Genomic DNA, 12,992 nt, shown 5'->3' on the forward strand with positions numbered 1-12,992 from the left:
AAAGTTGAGATGTCAAAGGAACTACAGTTGCGTCTTGTAACAGCAGCGGCAGTCACCGCATGCTGAGCGGAGTGTGAGGCCTGCGAGGTCCCGGGGGTGTCCATGGCCGGGGAGCAGCTCAAAAAGGGACCAGCAGTGCTGGGTGGCTGCAGGCACAACACGAGCCAGCAGTGTGCCTTGGCAGCCAAGGGACAAAGCATATTTTGGGTGCATTAAACACAGCCGGCTGGTCCAAAGAGGTGATTGTCCTACTGTCTTCAGCATTGGTGTGGCCTCACCTTGAATGTTGTGTGCAGTTCTGGGCTCCACAATACAGCAAGCATGTTAAGGTCCTTGAAAGTGTCCAGAGGAAGGACTTGAGGACACTTGAATTGTCTCTTCTGGAGAAGAGGAGGCTGAGAGGTAACCCTGTGGCTCTCTGCAACTCCCTGAGGCAGGGGAAGACCAGAGGGAGGCGCCATTCTCTGCTCCTGGTCACCGATGGCAGGACAGGAATGGCACAAAGCTGTGCCAGGGGAGGGTCAGGCTGGACATGAGGAAAAATGTCTTTACCATGAGGGTGGTCGAACACTGGCACAGGCTTCCTAGCGAGATGGTTGATGCCCCAAGCCTGTCAGTGTTCAAGAGGCATTTGGACCATGCCCTCAATAACATACTTTAATTCTTGGGTAGCCCTGAAGAGATCCGGCCATTGGGCTTTGGCCCTTGAAGGTCCCTTCCAACTGAACTGTTCTTTTATGTTGTATTGTATATTTAAGTGGTAGATACCCAAAAAGGGGAGAAAAAGAGAAAAAGAAAAAAAAACACCTAGAGTGAAAAAGCAGAGCTGTGGAATTGAGTATCTTTGTACTCAGTTATGTAAAAGACTTTTCACTTGGAAACTGCATGGGAATCCGAAAGGCTTGCAAAAGATAAGCCTGGATAAGGGCTTCAGTTTGTTCTTGCTAACAAGTGATGGCCTAAGGATTCTCAGAATCAAGAAGTGGTGGTGGTGGTTTTTTAATCTGTTACTATGTGATACCTCTTGAATTTGGTCTAGGCAATCAAATTTTGCTTTAATCAGAACATCCTAAACCAGCTTTACCACTGGTTGTTATATCAATCTGCATTGGTTTGCATCTTGTGGTGCAAGTTTGTTGTAGCTTTGTCACGCTTGCTTCTTAAAAAAAGGCAGCAGGAGTTTGAGTTGTGTTGTGTGTCCTGGAATTATGAACTTGCCTTTTTTTTCCTGCTCCCAGATGTGAAAAACTAGGGCACGCTTAGTTCTTGTCCTTGATCTACTGCTTAGGATGTTAGCAGTGGATGTAATACTTGACTGTATTAATTGCACAGTGGCTTAGTGCAGCCTGTCTAGCAATAGCACTGCTACAGCCAGCACACAAATAACACTGCTGAGTGGATAAGTTCTCATTTAATGGCAGTGACTTAATCCCCGCTCCCAGTTTGCTTTAGGGCTTGGGTTTACAGCAAAAAATGCTTGTTGTTTCAAACATTTGTAGTTGGAACATACGCTGCTCCTACTAACAGTAAACTGAAAAAGTATGTTTTGTAATGACATTTTAAAAAGCATTTAATAATGTCAGTGTTTTGAATATTAGAAATTGTTTCTAATACTGGTCAGATACTTTATAGTTATATAAGGTATATAATTATTGCCTAAACCTGAAGAATCAAAACATGGAAATGACTTTGAAGCACACAAGAGAAAAAAAAAAAAAACAAAAAACAAAACTTTCTAATTATTTCATCTTGTTCAAGAAGTTGTATGCTGGTGTGGCCTGACTAAAGTATGTTTTCTAGTAATATTCTACTAAGGAGCTTATGTATACTTAACACAAATAAAAAGCAAACTGTCTGTAACTAAGAACTTTAGTACACTGAATGTAAGGATGCATGTGTTTCAGTTACTTACCCAAGGATTCAGTTTTAAGACACTGTATAAAAAATTAAAATTATGTAAAAACACACAACTAGATGTTTTGGGCTGCAAGCTAGATTAATCCTTAGTGATTTCATATGTAATAGTGGAAGCACCAACAACACGGTGATGCATAGTGGCTGTGTGATTTGACTGCCAAATAATCCTAACAGTTAGTTTTCAGCACCTGCTACTTCATTGTGTCGTTTGGAATACATCTGAGTTAAGGAAATAAAGCAAATAACACTGCAGGATAAGCACAGGTAACAGTGATTTGGACTTTTTAATTGCTTTGGCTAAGGGAATGCTATAGCTGAGTGAAGTAGCAATTCTTTACCGTTGGAAGTGAAAAAATGAATACTTACGAGAAGAGAGAGATGAAAGAAAACCATTTCCTGACTCGATGTTAAAATTTAGGGGGCAAATTCTTAAACAGAATTGCATCTGTGTTGTTTCAAACTTGATCTGTTCCCCAAGTGCCTTTGGGATTTAAAAAAAAAAAAAAAGAAAAAGCAGGTGGGAATTATTGTCTGTTATTGTTATAGAGTTTGCTGTTAATTTGAGACACTTGAAAGTCAACCCAAAAAACAGGATACATTTAAAAAATAACGCAGTGTGTCTTCGTCTTGAAATGAAATAAATATGAATCAAAATTAAGGTTAAACACTATACCAGGGATACTAGTTTGTGATGGCCCCCCAGAAAACAGCAAAGTTAAAATCTTCAGTTTTAGTTAATACTCAAAACTTAGACTTACTGAAAGTAGGTAATTCACTTAAAGTGCAGAATGAGGGCTTATTTGCATCACTGAAAAATGCACAGATTTTGAACGCTGTGCACTTATTTTCCATTAGCAAGCTTAATGATCACAATACTAAAATACTGCTGAGTAAAGTTTTAAAACATCTTTCTGAGTGCTTCAGTCTAATGGCTCTGAAAAAAATAAGTCTGCACAATTTTTGTAGAAACTAATCTGTATCTTAATTTTACTTCCAGGGGAGGTGAATATAATTGAAGTGATTTTAGTCATTTTGTAGCAAACTGTTGTATTATTTATTTTCCAGATAGGAGTTAAGTGATAAGCTTTAAGTAGTATGTAGGTAAATAAATGCATTTTTATTCAGGTTAGACTTAGTTACATGAAGGTGATTAAATTTTCCCCTTCTTCTTAACTTATGCAGTTGTTCCCTGAAACAGAGAGAGGTTTAGCAGCTGATGTGGAACACTGAACTTTCAGCCACTAAATGAGTAACACTTGAAAATTATCTTGCAATTGAGGAGTTATTTCTATAAGGTAACTGCATGGTGCAGGGAGGAGCAGGTGGGATGCTCAGAAATTTCCTTTCAAATAGAATCCTTTCAAAGCCTGATGTTAAAGAAGAAAGTAAACTGCCAGACTGAGTGAGAGGTGAGATGCACATGACAAAATGGTGGAGGAGGCTGCTTAGTAGCAGGGCATCATGTTATCCAGAAAACAGATTGTGAAGAAGCCTTGAAACTTGACTCACTTAAATATTTAAATGATCAAAAGCCTATAGAAAACAGAGTTAATTTGATGAGTTTTGACATCCAAATAAAGTGAAAGCGTCCCATAATATGTGAGCCATGACTTCATTTAAAGGAAGGAACAAAACCAAAACTGAAGTAGATAGCTAAGGTGCTTAGGAATATCTTGGTCATTGAAGACAAAAAGTATCTATGTATGATGTTAAGCTGCAGAAACCAAAAGAAGCATGTATGTATGTGCTGGCGTGTGTATCATTTTTGTTAATCTAAGAAATGTGACAGCTAATGAATTAAAGTTCGAGAAGTTGGAGATGACTATGGACATGGTGAACTTCTGATTATAACTTAAATTTTGAGAAAAGCATGAGCCATTTCCCTCCATTATATTTCACCTGTAATGGTGGCTCATCCTTTGAAGTTAATCCTTGTGAGCCGGTGGAAAGGAGAGGTGCTAAAATAGAACAGTTAAATGAGGGACATTGGCTGTAAAGTTGTAGAAAAGTAACTTGGAGAATTACTGAATGCTGTCCTTGAAAAACTTACCATAATGTTGGTGTTTACCCAGCTTGGACCAGTTAAACCTGTAAGGTAAATGCTGACTTGTTTTCCTATTGCTATAAAGTGAGAGTTGTTGGAGTGGCTGGTGTTGGGGGCAGGAGGGCATGACTCATGTCACAGGTCTGAAGAACTTCGTAAATATTCTTAGGTGCTGCCATGAGTATGTATGTCATTCACAGATGGAAGAAGCTCTGTGGATTCATTTAACATGGATCTGGGAATGTGAATTACCTGCTGCAATGCTGACAGACTTCTTAGAATTCAAAATTGATTTTGGAAAGATACTTTTTCCATATAAATGTTCAACAAAACCTGCTTCTAGTGCTAGCAGGAAAGTTTATTGAAAAGGAATTTTGGTGTTAATATGAAGCTGTGCCATTAATGGAATCCGGATTGAATAGGTAATAAATATGTAATGTTTTTTACTTCTAAAATAGATCGGGGTGATTTCAGCAAACTGAACTTGCATGGGAAATAGCCTTTCTTCAGGAGTAGCTAGTTGTTAGCATACATGCTGGCAGCACAGGAGTAGGAATAGATCAGATCATAACCAGAAATGGTTCCCACAACTAAAATCCGAATGAAAAGTTCAATTGTCTTGTTGTTCTTGATACTTCTACCTCTTGTCTCAGGAGCGTTACTGTAAAACTGTAAGCCTGGTTAAACTGGTTAATGGTAAAAGAGTAAAGTAATGTGTGAAAAGAAGAGAGGTAGCCAGAGATGCTCTGGAAAATCTAGGAAAATAGGTTGGGTCTGAGAGATGATTCATAGCAGGACTGCTGCTTAACTGAATTGAAGAATTAAGGCTTCTGTGAAATCACAGAATAATAATAATAATAATAAAGATAATATTGCTGTGATTGTATCTACATGTAAGAGTATGCAACGTGGAAATAGAAGGGAACTGACAACGTACAAGTAGAGCCATGAATGAATGAATAGTACCTTAAATCCCTGCTGGTTAAAAGGGAAAGGTAGAGAAAAACACAGATGAGCAATTGTGATTTCACAACCAAAAGTGGTCAAAGTAACTAGAGTGGTGTTTTTATGACCAAGTTTAGAGTTTCGTGTCTATCTGTAGTGTGTATTTTTCTGTCTTGCATCAGGAAAAGGCTTTCAAGAGCAGGATTGTTAACAACACCTGATCATAGTGTGGTGGTGGAGGTGTTAATATGGATGTGCAAGCATGTATTAGTGTCAGTATGTTGAAGTAACATGAAGCTGAAAACAAGTCTGATTATTACTGCTTAGGGATTTTGGTGTGAAGTGTCAGTTTGAGCAGCTCCAGATGGCACTGAGAAAGAAGAGTCAGAAAATTAAGTGCAAGGGCTTTGGGCATCTGTGAGCAAAGAATAAGAAAAGCATCAAAAAAAAAATGTTGCTGTTCAGAATTATTGCATGAGATTCTTTAAGTAAGATGGGGACCTTTTGATGGGGACCCCTTGAAAAGAGAGTCTTGACCTTTCTCAAGGTGATCCATTTGAGCGTCGTGATACTGGAGTGTGTGATGTCTGTCTCTTACCCATCAAATAGTGGCAGGTTTTGGGGCAGTTATTTGAAGAAAATGAGGAAAGGAATACATAGCAGTCTTTGGTAGTTCGTAGCCAGAGAAGAGTGAATATACATGTGAGAAAGTAAAGTGGTGTTACCACGGTACATTTGTAATTTCTCTGAATTTTATGCAGTCATGGCCTCTTATCATAGTATTACCTACGAAATGAAAGTGCTACGTATGCCAGAGTTGCCAGACTGCTCAAGCTGAGCTGAAACAGTCTTCTGGAAATTTATGGGCTACAGAAAACAAGTGATGAGAGAAGAATTACTAGTGCTTACAGGGAGATTTGGATAACTCCTATTTCTCCTCTGTAATTCCATGGCTCAAAACAAATGACATTTTGGAGCTCTCTGTCTTCAGTGATGCACTCTTTCCAGGCCATGCAAGCTCCCCTTTTCCATCAAGGATCACTTGGAGAGAACACAGCTTTATTGCCAGGCATCCACATGGTGCTGTTGTTCATTTCGTGACCTCACAAGCGTGGGATCGATGCTTCGTGGTGGTTTGTTCCACTTCAGAGTCCAGTAATTTCTAGTGTACGTAAAAGCTGCTTGGTGATTCAGAATGGTGTATGCTGAATATTGTTGAGCTAGCAAGAACACGAGACAGGGAAAAATGGGAGAGGAGGAGGGTTAAATTTTGAAAGAGAAGTTCAGACATGCATGTAAATTGCATTTCTTGCAGCTCATAGGTATAAGGTATACATTTTATGTTCAATCTCTCTACTACCTATTTTACCTGGATTTTCAATGTGTAGCTTAAATGTACAGAATCGTGGTAGATTGAACATGAAAATACTGATAATACTGAAAATACTGATAATGTGCCAGCTCAAATCACCTGTCCTGTTCAAAGGAAGGGAATTCATGCATAGCTAATTGTTTGGACTGCTGGAGGAGTGAAAACATAGATCTGACAAGAGGACATTAGGACGATTTCTTAAACAATTTGTCTCAACAAAAAAGCAAAGGGCAGAGTTTAGCTCGGGTACAACTTAATCTAAGCCACTTGCTTTTTTCTTCAGCTTATGTAGGCGCATGTAACACCCAATACAGGAGACTGATGGGCTGCCTTCATACAGGGGAAGTGAGTCCTGCCGAGGATGCTTTTTGGAGCCATTTTACATACCGGTAGCAGTCTCTCGGATGAGTTAATGTTTAGTCTCTTGGATGAGCTAATGTTTTTCTCAAGTTGGACTTACTGATGCAGCAGAAGCCCTGTGGGTTGAAGATAGAAATGATACAAATTATCACTGGAGGAATTTATTTTATCTGACTGTCACTATCTGGGTGTTAAGACAAACAGCAGAAAGGAAGTAGGTAGCTTTGTAGAAAGAAGTAGGAGACTGGTGGAGTGGAGTTTAATTACTTTTAGCTGCAACCAAATAACTAGCATTCCAGTTTATAGGGTATAGTTTCCCTTTCCCTTGTCACCATATAGACTTCTGCCCACCCCTTGTTTCTTGAAGTTTATTAGAGAGAGCTCCAGCAACAAGCTTGCTCATGTTTCAAAGCTGGTTGGTCAAATAGTACCAGTTGCAGGTATTTGTGATAAGTAGCACTTGGAGCAGTCAGAAGTGCTCACAAGTGCTTTCAAAAGGGATTCTGTGTGACTGGGCTGGTTATCATCTGGTGGGTTGTTGTTAAGGATGTGCTAATTGCATTACTGTGCAGGCAGCTAGGAGCAGTGATGGTGCACCCAAATTCCGTCCGAAAGATGTGGTAGAGTTGAAGATGCTGAGTAGGGGAATCCTACCTGGTTTCCACAGGAAGAGGAGACTACGTGGGAGGTGTAATGAGCTACATGAACAACTCAGAGTGCCTTCAGTGGCTTGATTGCTTTAGGTCATTGAATGACTGTAGATTCAAATGCCATTAGATGGTCACTTTTGATTAATGACATTCAGTACATGCTCTGCTGATTCTTTCCCCTGCGTCTACTCCCTCGGTAACAGGCAGCTGTGAGACAGAGGTATATGCCACAGTCAGCCTCTGGAAGGGCTTGGCAGGGGATGGAGTAACCTCCATAAAACAGGATTTGGGTGGGAATAGGATGATGCTTGCACAATGGGGAGACCGTGCTGTGTCTGCTATAGTTTATTGGCTTAAAATTTCTCAGCAACCTCAGGCTTCGGAGGTATTGTGGCTCTTTGAACTGGTGGAAATCCAACAGGGTTGAGGTTGGGTCTGTAATAATTATCACAGCTTGTTTCACACGTGTGGTGTCTTCACTCAAGGTGCTTAGCTGTCTGAACTGTTAGTGGCTTAGAAACTCTAGAGCAGTGCTGGTCTACGGGAAATCAGCTGCAGTGCCTCAGTAGCAATTAGAAAACCTGCTTTTCTGATCCTGTAGTTGAAATTGTAACAGGGCAGAAAAACTTCTAAGAGTTTTCCACTGCTAAGGTAACTTTTTGTCACACTTTGCCATAACACTGAGTGATTTTCTAGGTTTATTTGCTTATTGCTCTGAGAAGCGTCTCTTCTTGAAGCCATGCTTGCCTGAGTAAATTGCAGCTCTTCATTTCAATGTCTTATTGTTCATATTGCTATTCTAATAGGGTAACTTTCATTTCTTTGGCTGAAGACATGTGGTGCGGGGGTGGGTTCCCCCTTGTTCCCTGCCATTTGGATTGCTGCTTAGCTTTCTGTGCCTGGCTTTATAATTGAGTGAGCACAGCAATTTTAACTGGGACAAATTAGCCTTTTGTTGACTTGCATAGGCCAGGATACTGGATTTCTTCTGAAGAAAGATTTCATTTAAATAGATTAAAGGACAAAGTGAAACCTGTTAAATTTCAGCGTAGTGTCATCTTGTTCTCTGTAGTATGATGAAAAAAATAAATAAATTTTACATTGCTGTTAAAAACATTATGCCACTCACGTTGCTGGGGTTACATGATGTTACTAGAATGCACAACCTAAATTGAAGTTTATGAATAAAATAAGACTGGAACCATAACTTACTGTAATGGAGGGAAATTCTGAGTATGTTATGCAAAGTACATTTTTAGATTTGGTTGATTCAGGTTGGTTTGTGGAAACTGAAAAGTTGACAGCTTACATGAAGATTATTTTAGTCTGAAGAGGGAAGTAGTATGTTTTGTTAGCAGAACATGCCTGGGGTGTAACTCAAATTATTGCTCTTAGCAGTACTTCTGTCACACTAAAACTTCTCCATGCTTTCAAAAGAAAGGTGGTCTTGCAGTCTTCGTATGAAGTATGTGTGTGAAGTATGCATGTGAAGGATTTTAGGATTGTTGTAAATGACAAGATAATCTGGGATTTTTCTACCTAGCCTTTCAGAAATATGAATGTTTTCATGCAGAGTAGGAGAATGGTACTTGCCTCAGACTTGCAGCTTGCACAGTGCCTTGGAAATCAGGAAAAGGGAAAGAATACAGTAGTGTATTTCAAATGGTGAAAATCACTAGTTTGCAAGCCTATAAGACTGGCTCAAGTGGCAAAAAAAAAAAAAAAAAAGCCCCAAGCCCAAGGAAACAGCCACCACTTTACAATTTAACTTGTTCTGCCCTCAGTATATTGCCAAGCAGCGAGAGTGCTGCTAAGCCTTCTCTCAGTATTTGCTTTCTGCTCAAGTCCCAGTACCTCTAGTTTCAACATACCTCCTTCATGCTTGACCTCTTCTGCCTCTTCCCAAATTGCTCTCCACCACCTTTTACACACCCTGCTCTTCCAGAGCATGCTCTTCCCTTGCCCTGATGGACCTTGCCTTGGATGCTGCCGGTTGTTTTGCTGGTGATGGGTAGGAGCATACTGGAGGTGACTGCGCTGCTTGCAGGGCTGAGCCGTCATCGTGCTGTGCTCTTCTACTCCCATCTCTTACTCCTGATTCTCTTTCTATGTTGGAGGAGAACAACTTCTGCTGTGGCTTTTCTCTCAGCTTGTCAAGCCTTGGTGGCCTTCTTGCAGTACAACAGATGTGTGAGGAGGTAAAAGGACTTTTGAGTATCTGCTAATGGTGTGATGATGGTTTGAGGACTGAGGCAAGCCATGGGGACTGCAGTGGGGATGCCCAAGCTTGATTTAATTCTATAAAGAAATAAGCACATGCCCCAATATGTTTTGCTTTCTCTACTCTGCCTATAGGTCTTGGAAAAAAATCATATTTCAACTTTATGGTTTTAAGTTTCTTACAAGGTGTTGACAAATTACGCTCAAAGCTTCTCAATAGGTGTTGGTTTTAATTGTGCTGCATGTAATCTTCAGCTGGAAAGGTAGCATGCAGGACCACAGTTACGTGGGAAAACGCAACAGCATGTTTTCATAGTAGTAGATTTTGACCTTAAGCTTTACGTAGAGATCTGGTGATTCAAAGTGATTTAGGGACTGCTGCAAGTTGGTTAAGAACTTACAAAGACGGTTACAACTTTAGTGGGCTCCATTTAGGTGCTGTTTCTGTGATCGTTCACCCCCAGCCTGTGATCATATGCTCTTATTTTCATAGCAGTATTTTTTCAATCATGTGTGTGTGTGGGGAGCTTATAAATGTGTGTTTGTGTATATATACATATATATGTATGTATAATTATTTTTTTTTACTACTTGAATATGCGGATTGATTGCAAATTGTTAAGATTTCTACTGGCTACAAATACATGATTGTATGGATAATGTATAGTTCCAAAAAAATAAAGCTATAAATATTGCTACTTGAATAGTTGCAGTCATCTGCCAGGGAGAGCTGCAAGTGTGTTGTGAGCATTGTTTTGGGTTGCTGTTTGGTTAGATATTTATCCTAGCTGAAGTCACCTGCAGAGAACAGCACTCCTAAAGCCTCCTTGTGCAGCAGTGGCCAGAAAGCTGCTGGCACCGTTCGATTAGCGTAGGAGGCCAGAGTACAGGGCCTCGACTAAACCAGTTCTTAGAATTTAGGGTGGTGAGAAGTCTTCAAGCTGATTTGGCACTCGGCAGAAAGAGCCCGTTGAGAGGAGGACAAAAAGGACCCTCACCTTGGGCGAGGGTTCAGCTCGCAGCTCGGAAGCGGTGCCAGATCGAGCTTCCTGGCTGCTCATGCTGGATCTGAACCAAACGGAGTCAGTTCAAGACCTTCTTCCCCCAAGTCCTTTCAGCAGATCGCTCTTTGGCTGGATCAGTTCCCTGCTGCTTTTCATCGTGCAGCTGCACAAATACTTCTGTTGGCACGGCAGCGGGAGCAGTGCCGGGGCAGGAATGAGCAGCTGGGGACACGGGCTCCTTAGGTCGGGTTAGGGATCCACCAGCCCGGTCTGCAACATCGCTCAGCGTAAGGAAAAGAGAAGTGTTGTGATGGGGCTTGTCTGAAGGCTTGAATCCCAGCTCTAGCAGGCTGCATGGATTTCTCTTTTTAAAATATTGATATTTATCAGCTGGATCCCATTTTAGCTGGAGGAGGCTGGACATCTGAGAACGCCATACCGCATCAGTGACTTTATTGTGCCTGGATATAGGGGTTGAGATGCCCTCCGTAAGCATTGCTGCAGCCTTCAAACTATTCGTGGCATGCAGAGGGTATTTCTAATTCAGTCTTGATCATCTGCTGCAAAATGTCCACAACTGCTCCTAGTTCCTTTGCTTCCACAAAGGGACCTCTGGCTTTCCTTGGGTGCTTTCCTTCTGGTTGTCTAGGTGAAAGTTGAATTGTTGACTTGTGTGGATTGCTTTGCTTGTCAGAGCACTGTTGAAAGGAGCAGACAGCAGACATTTCATTTTTTTCTTCCTTTAAAATTTCTTCTAAGCCATTTCTATTAGGGTGAAGTCCTTGTGGCTGAGTTCAGCTAAACAAACTATTCGTTTTTCTATCAAATCATGCATTCAGGGAAGATTTCGAGATGTCACCGATAACTTTAGCAGTCACAACTGTCATTAATTTCTTCCAGCACCGCTAGTGTCCAAATACAAAATGGTGTTGCCATTTTGTTTTTTAACTCTGGTAAGGCGCTAGGGTTTTCAGGCTTTTGCTCTCAGTGTACTCATGCTTTTTGCAGTAACTGAGGAGTGGAGACACATCAAGGGATGAAGATGAAGCTGGAACAGCTTGGTTTGTCAGTGGGCTGGTATGGAGAAAGCATGAGAGGACAACACTGAGATATGGAAAGTAACATTAGGGAACTGATAGCCTGCTATATCCTGGCTGAGTGGCAGCAATACATAGCGTGTAATTGGCAGGAATGTGGCTATTCAGTTATCCAATGAAGATATCTGCAAAACAACAGCAGTATGTTTCAAACCAACAAAAAACCATCTCCTTGTGATCTTTGGAAGATGAATGGCTCGCTGAATTGCCTGCTGATGGCTGAGTTGTTGCATCTCTTCAGCTGGTGCTTAGGAACTCCTTGAGAGCCCCTGGCTGAAACACTTTTACTTGCCTTGCTGGCAAAGTGCATTAACTTTCTGGAAATAGGTTTCAGAAAGAATGTTCCATGTAAATTTTAAGTGGACTCTTGAATGGTATCCCTGAAGTGATGTGATACATATTTTAAGAGACTGACTCACTTTTGAAATCCTGCCAGCATTCTGCAAAAAGGAAGATCTGAGTATTATCAGTTAGAAAATATGTCTACAGGGACAGCTAATAGCAGAGGATTTTTTTTTTTTTCCTACTAGATGCCTCAAATAAATAGGGTGTTGTCTGAAGATGAAGCCCCATCTACCAATGTGTTTAGCATTGCTGAAGAAGCTGAACAGATTTTTCTAGGGTGTGGTGGTTTTTGTTTAAGACAAAAAGTCATTTTTTTTTTAATGACTTCTGAAAGGAATTTGTTACTGAAGAAGTAAGGAAAATGTATTTGAGGAATCCCATCTGTAAATGCAGTCTAAGCAGACTGAAGAATTACAGATGAAACCTAATATGAAAGCTCTTCCAGCGGTAACAAAAAGCTGCCAGGGAAGGTAAGTGACAGGATCCAACTGCACACCAAATGCACGTGAGAAGATTGGAGTCCTGAGTGTTGCTGGAAAGCTACTTGAATCAGTACACAAGACAAAGAGGGAAGCTATCTCAAGCCAAATGAAGGACAATTATTTTTTTTGTTTTATTGAAGTAGAAAGCATAATTAATGTTATTACTAGTACTGTAGTTTTACATGTGCATTATGAGAGTACTATTCACTATTTTACCTGAGCTCTGAGCTGAAGCGGTCTCCTAATGTCCATGAGGACTCCAGGGAGGAAGTTGGCAGCTTTGACTTCATTCATCTCAAGTGTGAGGTTCATGGACAGTTCTTTCAACTAGGAAGCCTTGTTTTCAGGTCAGGGTGGAGAAGGGGAAGATATCGGAGCAGTATGTAGTGACCCAGAACTGTGCCCTCGTTGTTGTTGATGAAAAGGAGAATTGTGACAGCCTTATTCCCTCTGAATCAGATATCTTCATGTCTTCACCGTTTCATTTTGTGCTAAATACAGCTTAAAGATCAGTCATAATGAGTAAACTTAGCCTGTGGATCAAACAAAATTAGAT

General features: G+C 40.7%; 1 protein-coding gene across 2 annotated transcripts in view; it reads left to right on the forward strand.

Annotated features, from left to right (window-relative positions):
* Positions 1–12,992, forward strand: part of TRIO (trio Rho guanine nucleotide exchange factor) — a 242,083-nt gene that overhangs the window by 28,295 nt on the left and 200,796 nt on the right. The window lies entirely within an intron of this gene.

The sequence above is a fragment of the Anas platyrhynchos genome, chromosome 2, assembly GCF_047663525.1.
Source record: "Anas platyrhynchos isolate ZD024472 breed Pekin duck chromosome 2, IASCAAS_PekinDuck_T2T, whole genome shotgun sequence".
NCBI lineage: Eukaryota > Metazoa > Chordata > Aves > Anseriformes > Anatidae > Anas > Anas platyrhynchos.